Genomic DNA, 22,016 nt, shown 5'->3' on the forward strand with positions numbered 1-22,016 from the left:
CCCCTGCTGAACCTTTCAAACTTAGGCTAGGTTTTCTTTTCATACTTATTTCTGATTCTTTGGTACAAAAAAGTGGTATATTTGTACTATTAGAAATGCCCCCCCCTCTGTCTCTCTCTCTCACACACACACACACACACACACACACACACATGTGCTTGCACACACAGGCACACACGTGCACACAAATTCATGTAAGCTACAGCCTCCAAATTCTACATTGTGGGAATAAAATAGAATATAATTTCAATTTCATACATTTTTTAAAGAATGATTTTTATTAATAGGTAAACATAAACTGTATAGTGCTTTATACTGCAGTCCTTTAAAATGTTTTTCTTGGTTGCATGATAAGCTGTAATGTTACCTTAAATACGATTATTTGTAAGAAAAACATTGGGGCTGGAGATACGGTTCAGTGGTTAAAAGCATATATTGCTCTTCCAGAAGACCTGAACTCAGTTATTAGTATGCACATCTGGCATTACAAAACCTCTGGCATCCATGAGTACCTGCACTCATGTTCACATCCCTACACATTAACACACATGTATACACAAACTAAAAATTGAAACTAGGAGCTGGAGAGATGGCCTAGGTGTTAGAACTTACTGTTCTTGATGAGGACAAAAGTTCACATCAAAGCTCACCATTTCCTCTAATTCTGGGGATGCAACAGCTTCTTCTGACTCTGTGTGTTCCTGCATGTGCATTATGTGCATAAACGCACACATACACATAGTGAAGAATAAAGAATCTTTAAAGATAAAAATTACTTAAAAATGGAAAACATATAAAATACCATAGCCATATAAAAAGATGCAGTAAAGACCGAAAAGGGGAGTCATTATTAAAATAACTACACATATGACCATACTAAAGCACTATGTATGACCTCTTTTGCTTAATAAATATATTAAGATTAGAATTCTAAGGGTAACTATGGGTATATAGTCTCTTCTTATTTTTTCATTTGTTTTCTTTTCTCCTGGATTAATATATGTAATGTGTATCTTTCATTAATTATTTAACATTAATTGCCACAAATTTTGGCAAGCAGAAAAACAATTGTGTACACATATGGGAATGATAACATTGTACTAATCATCTGATTTTCTATGCATTATATTTTAAAAACTCTTATCTAGTATAAAATCTTAATTGAAAATTTTAAAGCAATAAAAACCTTGAGGTGACTTACTGAATCCGAGGAAAAGGCATTCCTTCTCTAAGGCACTGAACATCTTCCAAGTGTACATGGTAGGATGGCATTTGCTTGAACATGGAGAGACTTCAGAACTGAGGAAAGCAAGAACTTACTTTTGAGGGAATCACTCATGTTACCTCTTAACTTGGAGTTTAAGTTGGCTTTCTTCTTTGACAGGGAAGAAATTTCATTTAGACTGCTTCATGTTCTGATGCAATATGATGTATGTGTATGTGGGGTATGAATCCTAATTCAGGGCTTACTTAACTTTTAAATTACCTTTAATACACTCTTAGATAGAATAATAACAAGTGTGTAATTAGATTGCTTGCTAATCAGTAAGACACTGCACTGTAATTCACAGTAGGCTAATCTAAAATGAAATAACACAAGTGGACACTGTGAGATGTAAAATATACTCAGTGTATTAATTGCTTTGTCCTACTTCAGTAAGAAACAACCCTGACCAAGGCAACTTGCAGAAGAGTCCATAACTGTGTGGACATCATGGACATGTGGACATGTGGCAGGAACAGCAAGATGAAAGCTCAGAACTTGACACAGAATGAAGAGAGCAAACTGGTAGTAGGTGAGGCTGTTGATTGGAAGCCCACATCCAGTGGTAGATGTACTTCCTCCAACAAAGCCATATCACCTGAATTTCCCAAACCCTGATAACAGCTGAAGAAAGCAGTGCTCCAATGTCTGAGGCTATGAAGGACATTTCTCGTTAAACCACGATACGCAGTAGAGCCTATTTCTTCAGACCTATTGATTTAGTAACTGCTTTTTCTCTCCATCCTTCACCACCACATAACTAAGGAGACAATGTTATGGATACCAGAGCAAGGAAACATTTTAATTCTCATCTAATTTTCACTCTGAGAGGAGTTCTAAAGAAATAATCAAAAATTCTTGTTTCCTGGGATTATAATCACAAAAAAAGAGTTAGCCAAAATAAGTAGGAGACCTTCCTACTTACTTACGTACGTTCCTGTTTATACCAGTAAAGTGGAATGAAGTGATATACATTAAGCCTTTTCTGTTAATAGGCAGCCCCTTCCTTTATTCTTCTCATGCCAGATTAGCATCCTTTATTCCACCCTGGCTCCTGCAGATTTACCTTGTTGATTATGAACTGCTGTTATTAGGGAAACCTGTGAGGTTGACGACCAATGCCATTGGGACGGATGAATAGTTGCTGAATGTTTTCTTTTTTAGGTAGTAAGACAAAACATAATATCCCACTGTAAGATACTTGAACTGCATTTCAGCCTAGAATTAATCATTGTAGCTGAAGTATAAATCCCGTTAGTGTCAGGTTCATAATGGAAACAATGACACAATCTTAATTACAGGATTCTGCCAGCCATACCCTTAATATCCAGAGACTTCCTTCTGGTGTCCGAGTTTGCTTTTAACCTTCTTAGTCTGAATTTACTGCGTAACTGAAATTTCAGTCTGCATCTTTCCAACTTCGATTGGAATTGAGAGCATTTGACCTGCATCATTAAGCCGCATTAAGCTACTGGGATTTCTCTGGATCCTTTCCTGTTGAGCCATAACTACTCGCAAACATGCGCATCTATGGGATGAAAGGAACATAAAGGGAACTGAAAGGCAACCTGCTGTTGTGGGAAATTAGTAGCCTAGAGATCAAGAAATGTTGATCTGACTTTGGTGAGATACTTTATGTGGACCCCAATGTCCATATTGACCATTCAGAGATCTAGACAGTGGTAGCATTTAAGAGGGAAGCCTGCCAGCTGTAGACTACCCTTACTGCTTACTGCCCTGTCACACTTTTAAAAATGGTAAGTATTTGCCTAAGACTTACTGATAATGTATTATTGAATTTATAGTTTCTCTTATTTATATTTTTCTTTATAATTTCAATATATATCAAAGCTTTTTAACCAAAAAAATAATAATAACTTCCATATGAAAACAGGAATAAAGAGTGACTAAACAGAATGGGGGGTGGGGGAATCTTGAAGTCAGGAGAAATCCATCAGGTAGACACAGGGGACAGTAAGCAGGTCTACTCAATAATCTAACATCTTAAGAACAGGAGTGAGAAGAGAAGTAACGGTTTCAACAGTAGACTCACGTTTAAGATAAAAAATTAAGTAGAAGATAGCTTTGAGGTGAACATTTTACATAATGTAAGGATTTTGTGTTTTATAAAAGAATCCTTTGAAATTGATCCCTATGGCATTTAAAATAAGCTTCAATTTATACGCTTTGATTTACTCTATGCTGTGGAAAAATTAAGAGTGAGCTTTAGCTACCAGTCCCAGCTTTTTCTCAACGAGTATGTTCCTCAGAAAAATTAATCCCCAGCCTTCGGATCTTCATATATAAAATGCAGGAGACAGGCAAGTGCTCGTCTTGTTTTAAAAGCCATGCAGCCTATGCCATTGATACACTGCTGAGATGCTCCTTGTGAAAATTTGAACTTATTTACATTAAAGGAATGGTCAGATGCACACGCACATGCATGCACGCACGCACACACACAATGTCTTTTGATGATGTGTGCATGCAGAGTTCCAGCACTAACAAGATGGTACCCCGTGCTTTGGAAGCATGACCACCATTCCACAGCCTACTTTTAGTTGAATCTCCAACTGGGGTTTTGGAGAATTGCAGCTGTAATTTCTTTCCTAAAGGTCTGATTCTCCAATTAACTGCAAGATTGCATTTCTGTCTTCCTGATCCAGAATTTATTTTTCTCATAAAACTCCTGTTTAACCAAGAAAATGAAAATCAGTATATTCTTGGTTGCCCTTCTGTTAATTTAAATTTGCATAACCTAATCAAAACTCAACCTGCTTTGCCCTTCAACAAAAAGCTGTATTCTCTTCCGTTACTAAGTGGATACATTCTTCTCAGTATTTTTAAAAGATGAATTATGTTGATATCCCATGACTTTTCCTTTAGAATGTGTCCATGAAAATTAAAATGGACTTGTCTGTGCCCAGGAGTGAATTGGAAACCCAGGCTGAAAGGACAGGTAAAAAGGGGCACAGCATTTTGCTGATGTTATCAGCATTATAATTTTTCTAAAGCATTTTTTTGTAATAAAATGGAACTGAAGTCAACTGACCCCAAGCTAACTGCCTCATGGTTCCTTTACATCATTATTTGGCCTGAAAATAAATGATACAGAAAAACAGCCTAAGATTTCATAGAAAGGATTGAAATATGGGATTTGAGGCTTTTCTATTTTCTTTTCCTACAGAAATATTTCTTCCATAATCATTTCACAGTTTCACCAAATATCTGGTAAGCACAAAGAAGTTGTTGGAGTGTACTAGGCACTAGGTATAGAGCTTTGTGCGTATTCTTCTGTGCTCAGCATCTCTGACTAAAGGTTGGAGTAGGTATTCACTTGATCATGTGGAAGAGATGACAAGAAGATGGTCAGAAATGATCCGTTTCCTCTTTTCCTCAGATAACTGTGATTTCCTAGTTTCCACTTCAAAACATTTCCAAGATGGAAATAAGGCCCCCACCTAGCTTTCTATTATTATTATTATTAATTTATTTTATTTGTTTCATTTCAAATGATATACCCCTTCCCAGTTACCCCTCCACAAACTTCATGCCATTTCCTTCTCCCCTTTGCCTCTGTGAGGGTGCTCCTCCACTCACTCACCCACTCCCACCTCACCACTCTAGCATGTCCCTATGCTGGAGCATCAAACCTCCACGGGACTAAGGGCCTCCCCTCCCATTGATGTCAGATAAGGTCATCCTCTGCTACATATCTGTAGCCATGGATCCCTCCCTGTATACTATTTGTGTTTGATGGTTTAGTCTCTGTAAGCTCTGGGTGTTCTGGTTAGTTGATAATGTTCTTCCAGTGGGGTTGCAATAGGAGGTTCAGCTCCTTCAATCCCTCCCCCAGCTCTTCCATTGGGGTCCCCTGGCTCAGTCTAATGGTTGGCTATGAGTGTCTGCATCTGTATTGGTCAGGTGCTAGAAGGACCTCTCAGGGAACAGCTAAACCAGGTTCCTGCCAGCAAGTGCTTCTTGGCATCAGTGATAGTGTCTGTACAGGGGATGGATGTCATCCCGTGCTTAATCAAGAGAATTCCTCTGTCTTTCTTATCCTAGTAGTTGATCTCAGCCTTAGAAGAGCCCACAGGTATTGGAGAGTCCTGTACCTACAGGGAGAGTAAAAGTCATGGACACTTCTGAGTATAAACTTTGGGAGCTCATTTTCTAGCATGGAAAACACTAAGCAATAGTTACTAACAGCAGTGTCCAACTTAGGTATGCCAGAGTTACATGGTCTACAGACACACAGTTTAAGGAGTTATTTCCATTTCTTCTGCAGCTGATGTTTGTGTTCTTCCTCACTTTGGTTATTTCCTTCTAACTTGGGGCTGTTCGGCTAAACCAAATACCTTGCAAAGTAATATGTGGCTAAACAGGAAGTATCTTTGTCCTAACAATACCCCATGCATCTTAGAAAGAATTTTTGCAGCAAGGAAAACTAGTGGGGCCATAGCAGTAGTTATCACAAACAGAGATTCACAAATGGGTCTGCAAGTGACAAATTGCTACAGGCAGAGAAGTTTTGTCAGTTTAGTGGAACTGCTTTCAGTAATTTGAAACATTAGTACTTTGACACATGGACCTGCCAGTGAACTGTGTTAGAAATAAGCTTGGAAAACCATGATTACTGTTTGGGGCACCAGCGCATACACCTTGTCCTATGACCTTAACAATAGCTGAACGTCAGGACCAAAGGAAATTAAAAGCAAAAGACAAAAAAGGACCTTATCCCTGCTTTAGAATTGCCTCTGCAAGTGCTTTCCTGTTCCCTCCTGGCCCTCTCCTCCCTGTCATCCCCTTTCTCTTTTTGTTCCCTCCCCTTCTGTTCTTTTCTATTTAGTGTCCTGAATTCATTAGGTAGCATAGAGTAAATCAATAGTAAACGCTAACCGCCTACTCTGTACTCAGTTACGCAATGTCGCATAACTGGTACACAGACAGAGAGAAAAAGCACACACAGCTTTACATTTGAAAGCTCTCACATAATTTCACTTTTCTACAGCCAAAAAGGAAGTAACAGATGGGAAAACTTACAGCTTTTTCCCCCTTTCCCAGACTGTTCAGAAAGGAGTTAGTTAACATCCCTGGCCATTTCTAGTTACCCTAGCCTGTAGCAACATCCCATAATTGTCAGAACCATAACTGGCTTTAAAACAGGACTTTGTGACTGTCAGTGATGTAATGGATTTTCCAGGTAATATGAAACTAACATATTCTGAGACTAGTTCACTTGTTAATGGAAAATCAAAAATTCTAAGAATAAAATTAATTATAAAGCCAGAGATAAGAAAGATGACTGTGTGCACACGTGTTTCTACTTGCAATATATTCTGGTATAATATTTATGTGAAAACAACCTGGTATAATATTTATGTAAGAACAATTCAGGAAGATGATTCTCTTCCTTTTTACTTCAGTTACTATGAGTTTCTGTCCTTCTTTTTCTCATTACAAGGCACAGTCAAAGGCAGACTCAGTAACAGCAAACATCTCGATGCTACAACAGGACAGAAGGCTTAATTCCAAGGCCTTGTAGAGGTCCTTCTCTGAATGGCAGCTCTGTGTATGAATCTAGAGCTTGTGAATTCTCATCCCCTGCCTCCCTCCCTAGAGCCATGCTGCTCTCTGAAACACCTTTGCATTCGCTGCATCAAGAACTCTTCCCTCCCCACTCCCCTCTCCCTGTCTTCTCTCCTCTCTGCTCTCCAGTCACTCTCTCTCTACTCCCACCTCCTCACCCCTCCTCCTCTGTAATCTCTCCTCTCCTCCTCTCTGGTCTCTCTCCTTTCTCTTTGTAGCGCTGCACCTCTTTCCCATGCCTCTCTCCTTCACATTGAAGGGTGTTAGCCACCCTAGATGGAAACACAGTGTGGTATTTGTATGTGCTCTATCAGTCTTTCTTCCATCTTAAAATATTTTGTTTCACTTACCCCAAGGAGTTCTCTGGGAACTAGGCATTTCTGTCTGATAAGGAGGAGGCTGGAGAGAAGGGTGTTTGTTTTGTTCTTTCATTTTACTGTCTGGCCAACAATGCATTTGAAGTGGATATAAAATGATACAGAGGGCAACACTGGACACTGCAGAGAACTGTTAAACCAACTGGGAAGCAGTGGTAGTTCTGTCGGCTTTAACCAAATGAAGGGATGGTGAAAGGTGCGTGGGGAAGTGAAGAATTGGTCTCTACTGTACAAATACAACCTGTTGAAGAATTGGGCTGCTTATATTTTGAATAAGTATCTTACTTTCAGTTCATGCTTTATTTATGGATGCTAAAACCTTGAGATATCTACCAGTTTAATATACTAAAAGTCTAAGGTATGTTTTTTTTTCTTTAATAGTGTGTGTGTATGTATGTGTGTTTAATTCAAACTATATCATATTTTAAACACTTTCTTACAGGTCAGTTATTACAATTTAAAAATCTTTTGTATGGAAAACTCAAGCACACAAAGATAAAAATCAAAGCAAGTATATGTTCGCCTGGCTTCTCAGGTTTCATTGTTAAAGCACAGATCTCTTTATTGTAACAATGCTGTGATTGCAATTATTGGTATTTTGGATATCTGCATTTTCGATTACATATGTTTTGTTGTTTTAAAATGAATCATGACTAAACTAGTAAATATTTTAAACAAGAACACACACATATATACACATACATTTCTTTCCAACTCTTTTTCTTCTGTACAGAAGCTGTATCTCAGAGAATTGCTTATGAAAAACTATTGACATGAAAATTGGACACAACATTCTAGTGTTTAGCCAGGAAATTATATTCACACATATTTTTCTATATATTCCTCTAAGACTATTATGGCTGATCTTGAATTCCAATATGCAATAATGCATATTGGTACAATATTATCAAATATATCAACCCTCATCTCTATTTGTTGCTGTTGGCAGTAGTGACAGTAATGTTTCAAGTGCCTTAGCCAGTGACTTAGCTGTCCAACAAGAATTACTTAAGTTGTGCCTGATACACAGAGCAGCTTTATAACTATTTTCTGTGTTTTGGTAAAACAGAAAGTAGATTCCTTATAATGCAATTTTTATATAATTGGTTATATAACCTGTAACCAAGTTATTCTTCTGAACATACACAGGAATTTATTCTGAATACCCTAATTTTCAAATAATACTTTTAAACTGAAAAACTAAAACCCATAAAGGGAGTCAATATTTGTAGGGAATCAAAAACAGTTGTAGACATCTGGTCATGGAAGAAGCAGAAGGAAAAATCTAACATCTTCTTCCCTCCTTCAGTCAGATACCTTCGCTTTCTAGCTTGGTGGGTTTTCACACTGAACCACAGGTACGCAGGATTGCATTTTAAAGTTCACTTTACTGAAAGCAAGTCTGCTCAGCCCTTCCTGTCAGCTGTGACCACAGCACGTGGAAACATCTAGGCTATATGTACTTTTTCATTTACAGTGCAGGACTCAAGTAGAGGCAAGGCTGGCAAACTTCAACTTGCTCCAGCTGGGCCATGCAAAGCAGAAGAGTTTTAATTTTTTTCTGATATTTGTTAAGTCCTGCACAACCCTTACAACTCCATTTCTCTTTTCATTGTTCAATACATTCTAATTTTTGAACAAGGTCCTCAGTCACAGACAGCTTTCCAGACAGAAACACTTACCTGCTTGTGCCTTGTATGAAGTAGCAGCTTCATAAATATTTGTTTTGGTATGCTGGGGAGACTCACTGGCCGTCCCAGAACACTGTCCAGGCAAGTGTACACCATGCAAAGAAAGGGACAGAAGAAACTGGAAATGGAGCGTCTCAGATCTAGCAATGGAGACATCATCCTCTTTAATATGGAAGAGCTTATTGTCTACTATTACTCTGTGTTGCTGCTGTGATCTAACCAACCGAGCTACCTTGGATAGTTGCTCTCATTCTTTATAAAAACTTCAAATCTCAGAAGTCAGTTTTACATCTTTCCTAGAGATTCTTTTCAGTGGTGATTGCTCCAGAGGCTCATTTTAAAAACATAGTTTTTGGCAAGCCACCTGAATGATCTTCATTAAATTTCATATGCATGTGGGTGAGATATTGGCTCTCAAATACACATCTCTTGAGCTCTACCACAGACTTCCTTGAATTTGGGCTTTTCTTATATTCTCTGGATAATTAATTTTGTTTTCATTCATATATGTAGAACCTTTCCTATAAAATGACTCTGTCATGTACAGTTTCATTATTTGTGGCATGGTAAACTTCAGGCCTTTCTGAGTCATGTTTGGAGTAATTTAGTTATATTTGATCTTCTATAGATTGTCATTGTGGTGCTGGTATTGAAGGTTGGGTGACTACCAGGAAAGCCACTTGTAGCTTCTGTATTCTTAAGGTAATTAATAAGAAATACAATGTAGAAATATTAATAGGTGTGTACTATCGGACTAGCAGTTTCTAAACTGTAGATTATCTAACAATTGGAGCTTGTTTGTTCCACATTTGAAAATATTTTAATGTTAATTTTTATTTCAATCTATTATTTTGTGACATAGCATAAAAGTTTTAAAGGTTTCAGTTCACATTTGTGCTTCTCTTACCTAGCTTGGAATATAAAACCATACATTAATTTGTAGTCAAAAAGGATAGTATAAGTCGGGCGGTAGTGGCGGATGCCTTTACTACCCGTACTTAGGAGGCAGAGGCAGGCAGATTTCTGAGTTCCAGGCCAGCCTGGTCTACAGAGTGAGTTCCAGGACAGCCAGGGCTACCCAGAGAAACCCTGTCTCGAACAAAAAACAACAACAACAACAACAAAACAAACAGAGAAGGACAGTCCAGCCAGTACTCTGATGAAGTGTCATGAAAGCTGGCGTACACTGTCCATTGCTTGCTTTGCCATCACTGTCACAAGACTGAACATCCCGAACATGGTTAGCAAACAGCCCAAAGCAAGGAGAGACCAGTTTGCTTATATTTATAAAATGTTTAATGAAAAGTACAGTAAAATTCAAACAGAACTACAAATCCTTGTAGTGACCAAAAGTTTGATTATTTTTTAAGCAGATCACAATAATTAACTATGAAACTGAACTTTCTCTACACAGAGTGTATTGTATAAAGGGTTAGCAGATCATTTATTACTGGCTGCATCTGGTTAGTGATCATCAAGTTAAATATTCAGGCACTCACCAAGTCACCAGTCAGTAGGGTCTAATTGTGATTTCATTCCCAAAGGAACCGTCTTTTACTTTCTACGATCAAGCCAGGGTCCCAGGGGAGGGACAAGTGTATTCTTTTCTGTGATTAGCATATTGTCATATATTAGGTGAAACACATACCAAGACTTATGGTATCCTTTTCCATTTCAGACTCTTTTATCATCAGCAATTGAATATTTCACACAACTTGCTGGCTGGTAAGTAAGATTTCATTGTCTCTCAATTGCAGGCCAGAATTTTGAAGTCCAAAGAAATAAAGTGTATTCATATCAAGTTTAGCAACTCCAGACAAACAAGAAGTAAATCTAGGGGCTGTAGTGAATTTACCACCACAAGATTAAATTTGAACAGAATGTATTTTGATACTGATAAGATATAAAAGAATAAGAATCAATATCACAATATTGGTAAACATTTTGAATGACTTTAGTAGACATGGGGGGAAAAACTAAAGGACTTGTTTGGAGGTCTTTCTGGAAATAAATTTTTCTATAGAGACAGAAACAGAATAAGGTGAAGATAGCGCCTGATGCTCCCTGTGGAGAATGCAGTCATTTTGACATTAGGAAAACACACAGGAAGTCTTTCAAACATACTTTTTGTCTCTTTGAATTTCTGGTTTATATTATATAATCTTTTGTAAATCTGAAATGTATTTGCCTCTTTTGAATCTTAAAAACAGACATAGCCACACTTGCATATATCCCCAAGAAGAAAAGGGAGCGGCCTGTGGAGCTACAGATAAACATGTCTGTTACTGGAAATTAATAGTGCCAAGATAATGCAAACACAGGTTTAGAGTTTGGCTGCTTGTCTTCTGGTGAGACTATGTGAAGTTTCTAGAAGGGTAGTGTAGCATTGTGTCCTTGAACAGTCTTGGTAGTAGGTGCCTGGAGGAGAGCAAGGCAGGATGGGAAGGTAGGAGACAGCCAGAAAGAGCTGAGTTTGCTAGAGGCTGGCAGGCTGTAAACTGTAATGACAAATGTGCTCCAGAGGGAGGGGGAGGGAAGGAACACCTCGCTTGGCTTCTGGCTCTCTTCTGCCTGGCACTCTAGTCCTGTTTAGTCATAAACAGCAGAGTCATCCAAACCTTTAAAGTTACACTCTTGACTGCACTTCATATGAATGTGCAGTAAATGAAGAAAATCATCTCTTAGGGTGAGACAGAGCTTTCTGTGGGGAATTTCCATGCTCCCTGCACATGATCCATAGTTGTCACCGTTACTGTTTCTAATTCTGTCACCACTCTATCTCTGTCCCTGAGCGTGTCCTGCTTGCCACCGAAGGCCATGGCTTTAGGACTGTTATTCTTTCTCCCGTCCCCAGCCCCGACTCCCTGCTTTACTTGTTTTGCTACCCAAGGTAAACCTGCTCTGAGTGGGAGCCCAGAGGCACAATGAACAGGCCTACTTGGTAACTTTAACTTGTTCTCTCTTAGCATTACTCACAAAATGATATCAGCACAGAAAAGCCACAATTCCACACTATGGCTGACTTGCAAAAGAAGCAGATTCCTCCCCAGTGTTTTCTGTTTCTGTGATCAGATGAAGTATAAGTTGATGGGCTTGGCCTTTGGGTGTATCCGCTTTCAGGCACGAAGATACAGGGCGGAGGGAAGGAGTGGGCAGTGCTGTGTGCTTGCATTTCTCTGTTTTAGTACATGGAAACCTTCTAGAGGAGGGAGCACATCTTGTCTAGTAATGAACAATTATTTATTTCATTTAAAAATGATACTTGTTCATTAAAAATAATTTGGAAAAATACATAGGAGTAAAATGAAGAAAAATTAAAATAATTATATCTATAATTTAAATCTAACCATTAATACCTATTTGATACATTTTCTAACTCTCATTTTCTTCTGAGGACATAGTTTTCGAATATGCTGTGCTTGGAATTCCTCTGTAATTTTTTTGTTCCTTTTTTAAAAATTTAACTTAAGAATTTTTCATTTAGTTACAAAGTCTTTATAGACATTCTAAATAAATAAATTCTATTCCTATAATCAAAATGCCCACAAAAGCATTATATTTTACTTTTTCCATTTCTATAGTCCCTTGCATATGAACAATGTGTGAATCAGTCTGTAAATAATGGATAAATGATTGAAAGTTCAAATGAAGTATATATTTTAAGATGATTTTTCAAAATTTTCAAATCCATGAATGTAGGCAGATTACGGTAATGAACTCCTGTGCATTCATCATCTGGCTCATTCACTGCTTAACCTGTGGCCTGTCAGTTTCCCACTGTATTGCCTTGTTATTTTGAAAAACTCAGATATCATGACAGTTAATTAATTAGCCAATATTTCTGGTTCATTAGGATGCTTTTACATGTTGATGTTTTTAAAAGTTTCAGAAAAGCAATTCTCATCATTATATGGAACACTGTTTCTCTTCTTCGTGTCTTGGCCTCATGTCTTCTCATATGTAGCAACTGACTGGAAATATCTCAGCAGCTTGTGCCATAGCACCCTCAGGCACATGTGCTAGCCAAAGGACAGTGGGGTTGGAGAAGAGACCACTCTAACGTTAGATAGGCTTCTGAGACAAACGGTTTTCTTTGGGATCTTTTTGCTTAACTCAATTTTAGGATGATAACTTGCACAGCAGACTTATACAGTATCACTTATCTTTATCATTGAACATATCAATGTATTATATGCAATTGTTCATCTGAAGTAAAAGAAAAAGTTCATCCTCCGACCACGTAGAACTCTAAACTGCTTTAAGCCATTACTATATAGAGCAAAGCAAAGTACTTAAACCTAACTTAGTGCTCCGTTCAAATGTGTATAGATTTTAAGGCTTTTTTGATAACAGGAAAGCACCTGGTAGTTACATGGGACTCTTAAATCTGAAAAGGGGAACATTATATAATTTTATACATACAGCTTTATATCCAAGGAGAGGAAATAATCCGCTGCACATCACTGCCTGTGTTTATTACTCTGGTTGTCCCAAGGTCTCCAGAGAAACATCTACAAGCCACTTTTCCATAGATAGAACACAAGTTTCACAAAAGAGCTCTATACATTCTGAATGATGTGTTGAATTGGGATTTGTGTACAGTACCTGTTTGCAAGTTTTCCTTTCTTACTTACTAAATTTTAAGCCAGAGACTGTTCAGTGGTGATGTGTTAGCCAACAGGTGTTTTGAACTCATCAGATATTCAGGATGTGAGCAAGTACACACTGCATCCATAGAAACTGAATTTATGTGTTACTTTGGCCTGTTTAATCTTTGGTGCAGTTTCCATTGGCCTCGAAAGTGAGTGGCTGGAATATTGATGTGCCTAACCCTTCGAGAAGATATAAAAAATTTCTCCACCACACTAAATCTCTAGAAAAAATATGATGGCTTACAGAATGGACACATACAAAATATTTTCAGCCAAAGCTGGTAGGAAAAGCACACGGGGAAAAAAGAAAGTAATAACACAAGCAATAAACTATCCAATCAAACAGAGCATCTGTAGAAACTGCTCCTGTGCATGTGTAAACAATACAAATTCTTTTCCTGTTTCTATCTCTTCTCTTTCCATCTGTCTTCTGAACATTTATTTTCCTCTACTATGGTTTGACATCACCACCATTAAAATATCAGCTAAAGAGCTGAAGTGTGCCCTGGTGCCATGGAATTCAGGCAGGTATGACAAAGCAGTAACAAGCAATTGTACTATTTTAAAGTTGCAAAGTATCCATATCTTATAGCAACTCACTTTCCTGTCGTTATTTTAACATGGATACTAACAGCACCTTATGGTCATTTATTTACATCTTTTCCTTACATGTGATGGTGTACTATGTTCCTGTCATAAACATGAACTGTAAAGTACATTTCTTTGACAGAGAAACCATGATTCTTTCTTGTTTGTGTATTATACCATGTACTCAAGTTATCCACCAAAACTTCATCATGATTGCAGTTATAGTAATAATTATCAATAATAGTGATAGTATTTTCTTCTAGAAAGAGTAGCTGAAGCCATCTCAGAAGTAACTGTGACTCCCAACAGATCAGTAGGCTCATCACCTGAGCCTGATAAAAGTTCTGTTTGAAAAACGCCTTGAAAAATAGCTCCTGTTTCTTCCTTATGTGTGGCTTCTTGGGTCACTGTTGTATTTGTGACCTTATGTGTAACACTAAGAATAAAGTAGCAATCCACTTTCTACCTCTTTCTCTGAACTAAGCTCATGATTATAGTTGAATGACTCTCCTTATTTTGATGCAAGGGATCCTTTGTAAATGCATGACAGGATTTTTAAGCCTAAAGATGCTGATAATCATAGCCAAAGGAGGTAGAAGGTTTTATTTAGATTGCCGAGCCTCTCTATTCCATGAAACTGGCATATTTTCTGGGAAGTTTTTATTAAACATATATTATGCAATTGTGGACAAGAGGATAAAAATTATGTTATTCCTTCCCCAAGATAACTCCTGTGATTCTCTGTCACATGGGAGGAGAGAGGAATGAAATCCATGCTAAAGCAGATATTTAAAGAGATTCTTATATCCTCATCACAGTCCTTTCACATCGGGATGCTGAGGAGGAATCCCCATTCTTCCCTTTGACTAGACTACAGTTTGAACGGGAGATGGTTGAGAAATGGCTATCCATCTGGAGATTGCTCCAGAGGCCCCTCTAGACTCCCATGAGAACTGCTTCTATGAGTTCTGACCTTCATTGTAGAAATATTTCTGATTTTTTGATGATATATGCCAACAGCTTGTTTTCTGGGTATTTGATAGCCACTCTGAATTCATCTAATGTTTTTTGTAGCATGGAGATCTTGTAACCTTTCAATCCTAAGAGTAAGGACTCTTGGAATTAATTATTTAAAGACTTTTAGCCCTTAACTATTTTTCTTTCTTTGTCCACAAACAAGTTGATTGGTTAATCATGTCCTTTGTTTGTTTTTGTTGTTGTTGTAGATACTGCACATAAAGCAAGGATGAGGGAAAGCTGTTTATAAAAGATAATTACAATGGCAGCATTGCACTTTCTCTAGATTGTCTCATTCTCTTGATTGCATCAAGACCTAGACTCTAGAAAGTGTATTTCAGTTTTACTAGGAAAATGATAGAGAGAAATAATTCCGTATTTATCATATATTATCAAATACAGCATGTTAATATCCTTACAATTACAAATATCACAGTTCTTTCAAACCCTCTTCTATTAGCATGACTTCAGTATCTGGTTAGTCCTCACACAAAGTGCCCAGAATCTAGGACAAAACACCAGATACTTTTCAAGTCCTTGGAGAACAGTTTTTTAATCACAATATGATAGGTCTGTGGTCTGTTAGAGCTGAATTTATTTCTGAGATGACTTATCCTACCCTCCCTTGAATAAAAATTCACAGTTTCCTCACAATTAAATCAAAACTCAAAGGCCAAAGGGATCTCTAAGATTGTCTCCAAGTCATCCTTTTGATAAATTTGTATTGATTTATTTGTTAGTATTTCAATGAAGGTTTTGTTAGAGAAATGTGAATCATTTTCTTTTGTTCCAATTCATTTTATATATTAAATACGATTTTATTCATTGCAGCATATAAATAAAAAAAAATTCCACCTCCAGATGCACTGCTCTTTATGACCCTGTGCATCTCAGGTTTAGTGCTTTGCAGGACTCTGCTTGTCAACAGGTGATCTTGCCTTTGTCTTTCCTCAGAGTTCTGCCTCTGGTGCCTGTCACCAGCAGTCAAATAAGGACAGTTTTACCATTCCTTCACGCTGCTCTAGGTTTTTTTTTCTTTTTTTACTGCCGGTACATGAATTTGTTATTCTTTGTAATTCCCTTTGAAGTTGGAAATCCAAGGGGAATCTAAAACCGACCAGATGTTTCTGCTGCTGGAGAGGGAAGAGAGTCAGGATTAAGTTTAACAAAAACTTGGTCTCTAGGAAAAAAAAATCATTTCAGCTGAAAATCATCTTTAAATGCATTCATTTGCTATATCTCTGTTAGTTAATTTACATTTACTAGCCCTTTTGTAGGCAGGATCACCTATCAATTTGCTCAGAGTAGAATTCATAAGTTTTGTGAGCAAACAGATTCCTGTGCTTTGAGCAAAGCTGTTTCCTTTATGGAGTTTCAGCTCCATCAGTCAGGATATCCCCTGCTCATGCCTTACTGTGAGGCCTTTCTGTCGTTGCTGCTGATTCTTCTAAAGGATCACCATTATGTCACATCACATTGGGTGGGTCAGTTCTGCAGACTGTCACAGTGGCAGAGGCCAGGGAAGCCTGACTTTGGGGACGGAAGGAAAGAAAACCTGCTTAAATGGCTAGCCTTTGTATGGCCCATCATCCTTTTTAAAGCTATGGTAATTAAGAGTAGGTGATGAGACCTTTGGCTAAAATAGCCAGAAGTTTTGTGGTCTTTTAAGGAGCAAGTTGATTTCACAGGTAGTATGAATAAACAAGGTGGGAAATGAAAAAAGTGATAGTCTCTGGATATAGTAATGTACAAAGAAAGTAGGGTCGTTGTGACATGGCATTTTGGGGTCCTCACTACAGGTACTCAAAACTACCAGAACCTGTCCATTGCAAAGGAGGGAACTAGTAAGTAACAAAATTAGACACGAATATGAAAAACTAATCTGAATATCTCAGGGGTTTGTTTCATATGTCACAAGGCATTGGATAGAGGTCCTGGGTGTCATTTGCTGGGCTACAGCAAAGAATTCCTCCTGCTATCCTCTCATGTGCTCTCTCAATTCCCAAGACTGCCCAGGGTTCCCAGGATGTAGAGAAATCAGAGCAAGGGCTCAGCATCCTTACCTGCTACCTGGGTTAGGCCTTTGGAACTGGTTTCTGCATCTCACGGGGGTGGATGATAACTAGGCCCTCAGTTCCATTTATTCCATTGCAGCTTGCTCTTAAGCAGGAAACACCAGTCCTCAGTAATTATAGTAAGTTTCTTAAGTCACAAAATCGGGTGGATATACCTTTGTAGGCATTCTTTTTCAGCCTGTAGAGAGATAGGAGAGGGAAAAGCCAGAGAGAAATCACTTAGCAGCTGATTCGCTTGTTTTAAGCAGCTTTCGCATTTTAAATATAAAATATTCAGTTCCTGGAACATGGGGTAATTTAAATGTTCTGTAAGAATTTAGAGAAATCCCTCTCTCTCTCTCTCTCTCTCTCTCCCTCTCCCTCTCCCTCCCTCCCTCCCTCCCTCCCTCTCTCTCTCTCTGCTCTTATTTTTCTTACCCATTTGTTCTGTATTCAGGGACCTGGATTTTCAATATAGCTCTTCAAAACTAGGTTGAAATACAGAGTTTTCAACCTAAACAGTTTCTCTTCTTCCTCCTTTTTACTAATGTATTTATTATCGCTATTACTATTCTTCTTGGTCAAAGCAGATGGTATGAAAAGCATTTCTGTTGGTCTCACTGCTGACAGAGCCTAACCTAATAATCCAACACTTAGAACTTAGGCCTCAATAAAGGAAACACTGTTTGAGGTATTTTTCCATTCAAACCAGCATCAAAAGTTTTTAATTAACACCATCAGAAATTAATGGGCTGAATGCAGGAGAAGGTTTCTCCATACCCCACTACTGGGAACAGCAGCGAGTGGGATCCATTGTGTATGTTTGTAGTTTATGGTGTAGTTTTATTTATTTGCTGAAGCCGAGTCCCAGCTGCACACTGGCTGCCAAGCCTCAAGAGTAAAACCTGCAGAGGCTGCTTCCCAGAGCAGTTTCATTTTGCTCGCTGATTATTGTCCTGAGTTCTTTGTGATTGTAATTGGTTAGAAAGTTTGAAATTAGCAAGTCCTTGTCAGCCATGAAAGCTTTGAAATCACAAGGCTTGATACAGCTATCAAGCCCGCTGAAGCCTAATGGCTTTCCAGGGAAGAGCCTTCAGAATGGTTAACATTCTCAGCCCCACAGGCTGGACTCCAGTCACCATTCACCACCCTCTGGAGGGCCCTGTCTCAGATCAGGGCTTTGTCTGGGGCCTTTTCTTTTCCATTGGTGAAGCCTGTTTCAGGATGAACAGATTTTAGAATAATAGGGGCAGGAGGCCTTAGGAAATGCGAGCAAATGGGTAGAATGAAGTAGGTAAGGGAACAAGGAGAAAGGGGGAAAAAAGAAAATGCACAAGAGAAAAGACAGGATATAAGATGAAAAGAGCTTTGTAAATAGTAACATTTCATTTCTTTGCAACTGAGTTTAATGTCTCAGGGTGGAAAATGCTGGTGGGTGGGTTCTATTTTGAAACTTTTTTTAAGAGTTGCCCACTCATTGTCAAAGAAAAGCCACATATGTCTGTGTAAAGGGCTGTAACCTGCCCAGCATGCCCTGCTGTAGTTTTGCAGATTAAGGGCACAATCCTTTCCTTTATACATCAAAACACAGGAATGTTTGCTTTATCAACTATTCTAAAATACAAAGTATTTATTATTAAACCTTATGTGAGCCTCCAACCCAGTATGTTCCAGAAAAGTCCTCTGCTGCCTGGTCAGTTGTGGAATAAACTGAATCCCGCCTTATAGAGCTGCTTGGGCAGGGTGATCTGGAGCAGACATCATCAGCGTTGATAAATCTGTTCTAGAAGCTTACAGATCTCAATAACTTCCTATAAAGCACTCATTTATGTCTAAACCCTTCAAGCTTAATACATTTAGATATAACCCTTAAACTTTCAATTGTCTTCCACTTTAATAAAACCTTATAAAAATATTAACTAAAAAGCATATTGCCATGAATTCAAAATGTCAGGAAATCTTTCAGTACATCTTGGCAAGATAATATAAAATACCACTATTCTTTTTCTTATTTTCCAAAATTTGTTCTCACATTTTTCTCACAAGCACAGAAGGATCAATACATATCATACTATAGGATAATAATAAAGGAATGACTCTGACGAAAATAATGAGAACTGTATTTCTTAGCTGAACAGTTTAGGATTTACTCCAAGGTTTGATATCTTTGAAGAATTTAGACAACCCCGTTTGGAGTAGAGTTGAATGTAGATGATTGTCTGACTTTCCCAAGCCGTATTTATGAGTGCCAGATCATAATGTGAGTGTATTAATATGCCTACATTATTTCCCTTGAGAATTTCATACAGTGTATTTTGATATTTATCTCCCTCTCCTGACTTCACCCAGATCCTTCCCCACCCAACTTCATAGTCTTTCCCCCTCCCACTTCCTCTTCTCCTCCCTTACCCATCTCCTTTCTATGAGTCTAGTTTATGTTGAGGAATTACTCTTGGGCATGGGACCTGCCCTGGAATGGGGTTGATATACTAGGTATCACTCCACTGAAGAAAACAAGTTTTCTTTTCCCAGGAGCAATCAGCCACGAACAGCAGCCACAGCTAGGGATGTATGTTAAGGGGGACTTCCTGCCCACCTCGTCTCCTTCATGATAGATTTTTGTCAGTATTGACCCTGTGCTGCTCTTGTGCATGCACTCACAGTTTGTGAGTTTGTGCATTTGCCCAGTTGTGTCTGAAAAGAACACTGTTTTCGTGAAGTCAGCCTTCAACTCTGGCTCCTACAAACTTTCCACCCCTTCTGCCACTTGGATCCCTGAAGTTTGAGGGGAAGGCTTTGATATAGACTTCCCATTTAGGGCTGAGCATTCAGAAGTCTCTTGTTATCTATGTTAATTCCCATCTGCTGCAAGAAAAGGCTTCCTTGATGAGGAGTAGGGGATGTGCTAATCCATGTGTAAGTGATTAGGACTCATTTTTATTGTTAATCATATTTAGAAAAACAGTAATTACTTGTTTACTTTCAGGGCTACAGTTTCTTGACATTATTGACAGTGTCCGGTATGGGTTTCATCTCTTTGAGTGGGCCTTCAATGTAACAAGAGTGATTGGTGACACCAATAACATTTGCCCCACTATCACACCAATGTCTCAGCCTGTTTTATAGGCTAGTATGTCATCTTTGTCTGCTATTAATGCCTTGGTTCATTTCTAACTTAAGCAGTCCCTGAAGCAATTCTCTTTAAGCCTAGGCTCCTAGCCGAAGTGTACACTAGATACTCTTCCTCTGTATCTTAATACTTTTTTTTTATTGCTATGATAAAAATGCACTGAGCGAGTGGCTGCTCCAGGAACACCAGGGGAAATGATGCCTCAAAGGCTCATGTAGGTTTCTTTAAAACCTCGCTAATGTCCAGACTCAAGTAATAGATCTATGGAGCCCACCAGAAACTATCCACTGTTCGGAGGCGCCTTCTTCGCCATCCTCCCTACAGGGGCCATTGATGTGAGGGACCTCCGACCGGTGCCAGACAACCAAGAAGTTTTCTGCCATCCTGTGACCGACCAGAGTCTGATCATAGAACTTCTGGAGCTGCAGGCCCACGGACAGGGTGGAGCGGCTGCACGGTACCATTTTGAGGACATTGGCGGGTGCAGGGGGCTAGGGCTGTGCACGTGCTATCTGTGCAGCCTCTCTGGTTGGAGAACTTATCCCTGAGAGGCTGCTGTCAAGATGCCTGGTTCCTTTCTGGCAAGCAGCAGGTAGCAAAGGATGTCACACTGCATCAGGCCTTACTGTGGCTGCCCCCGGAATCAGACAGATCTTTTGTTCACCTTCAATCAGCCCCCGTGTCACAGCAGGTCTCTTGGCCCTGAAAATCTGTCATGTCCACCTTGGAGCCTGAGTAACTTTGAGCAGCTGGTAACTAGTTTGACTCTTCATGATCCCAACCTCTTTGGTCCCCAGTAAAGATCGTTGAAACACAACGTGCTACTGAGGACTCGGGGACCCTGTTCTGAGAGGGGGAGTTTCTTTCTGCTTCTTCCCTGGATGTAAACCTAAGACACCTCCTCTGCAGAAATAAACTTGCTTTATGAAGAACAAAAATGCAGTGAGCTAAGACATTTATAAAGGAAGCATTTAATTTGGCTTTGGTTTGAGAGGATTAGAGTTTAAGATGGAACAGCAGCTCTCATCTTGGTCGACAACCATGAGGTGGAGCACAGAGAATGGCATGAGCCTTTGGAAAGAGCAACGCCCACCCCTAGGCACATACCTACTCTAACAAGGCCACGCCTCCTAACCTTCACAAACAGTTCCACCAACTGGGGACCAATTGATCCTATAGAGGCCATTCTCATTCAAACCACTACAGCCAAGATATTTTGCAATGTTAGAAGAGATTGATGAGTCTATTCTAGACTTATTGAGGATGAAACAACTCTGATGCAAAAGAACATGGAATAGTACTTAATGCTTTTTTTTAATGTGAACTATGCTAGAGACACTGCATACAAGTCTTGACATTTCTAGAATAACTTATCCCATTTAGACCCCAGTGGCCTTGCTAAACCTACCTTTACTGTAACTTCTTCCTCCTCTTCTCTGATTCATCCTCAAGTCACTCACCCACCCCTGCCTTCTGAAACTACCATGCAGATTACTACATATACAGCAACCCTTGATCGAGCCCTTGATCTGGCAGATACACAGACATGTATACTCAAGTTTGTTGGTCTGTTTGTAACTGTTGATTCACAACTCCTTTTCTCCTTTCTACTACAGCCAGTGACTTATTGCCAGTTCTTGGTCTGATTGACAAA

At 38.9% G+C, this 22,016-nt stretch overlaps 1 protein-coding gene and 1 pseudogene across 42 annotated transcripts in view; both read left to right on the forward strand.

Moving 5' to 3' along the window:
- Zbtb20 (zinc finger and BTB domain containing 20) overlaps positions 1-22,016 on the forward strand; it is a 758,704-nt gene that overhangs the window by 416,281 nt on the left and 320,407 nt on the right. For all 42 annotated transcript variants that reach the window (XM_030249219.1, XM_030249208.1, XM_011245985.3 and 39 more), the window contains one exon: positions 10,600-10,646. The gene's annotated coding sequence lies outside the window, so the exon portion shown is untranslated. The remainder of the gene's footprint in view (positions 1-10,599; positions 10,647-22,016) is intronic.
- Positions 20,524-21,296, forward strand: Gm15711 (predicted gene 15711; annotated as a pseudogene).

This window comes from Mus musculus, chromosome 16 (assembly GCF_000001635.26).
Source record: "Mus musculus strain C57BL/6J chromosome 16, GRCm38.p6 C57BL/6J".
NCBI lineage: Eukaryota > Metazoa > Chordata > Mammalia > Rodentia > Muridae > Mus > Mus musculus.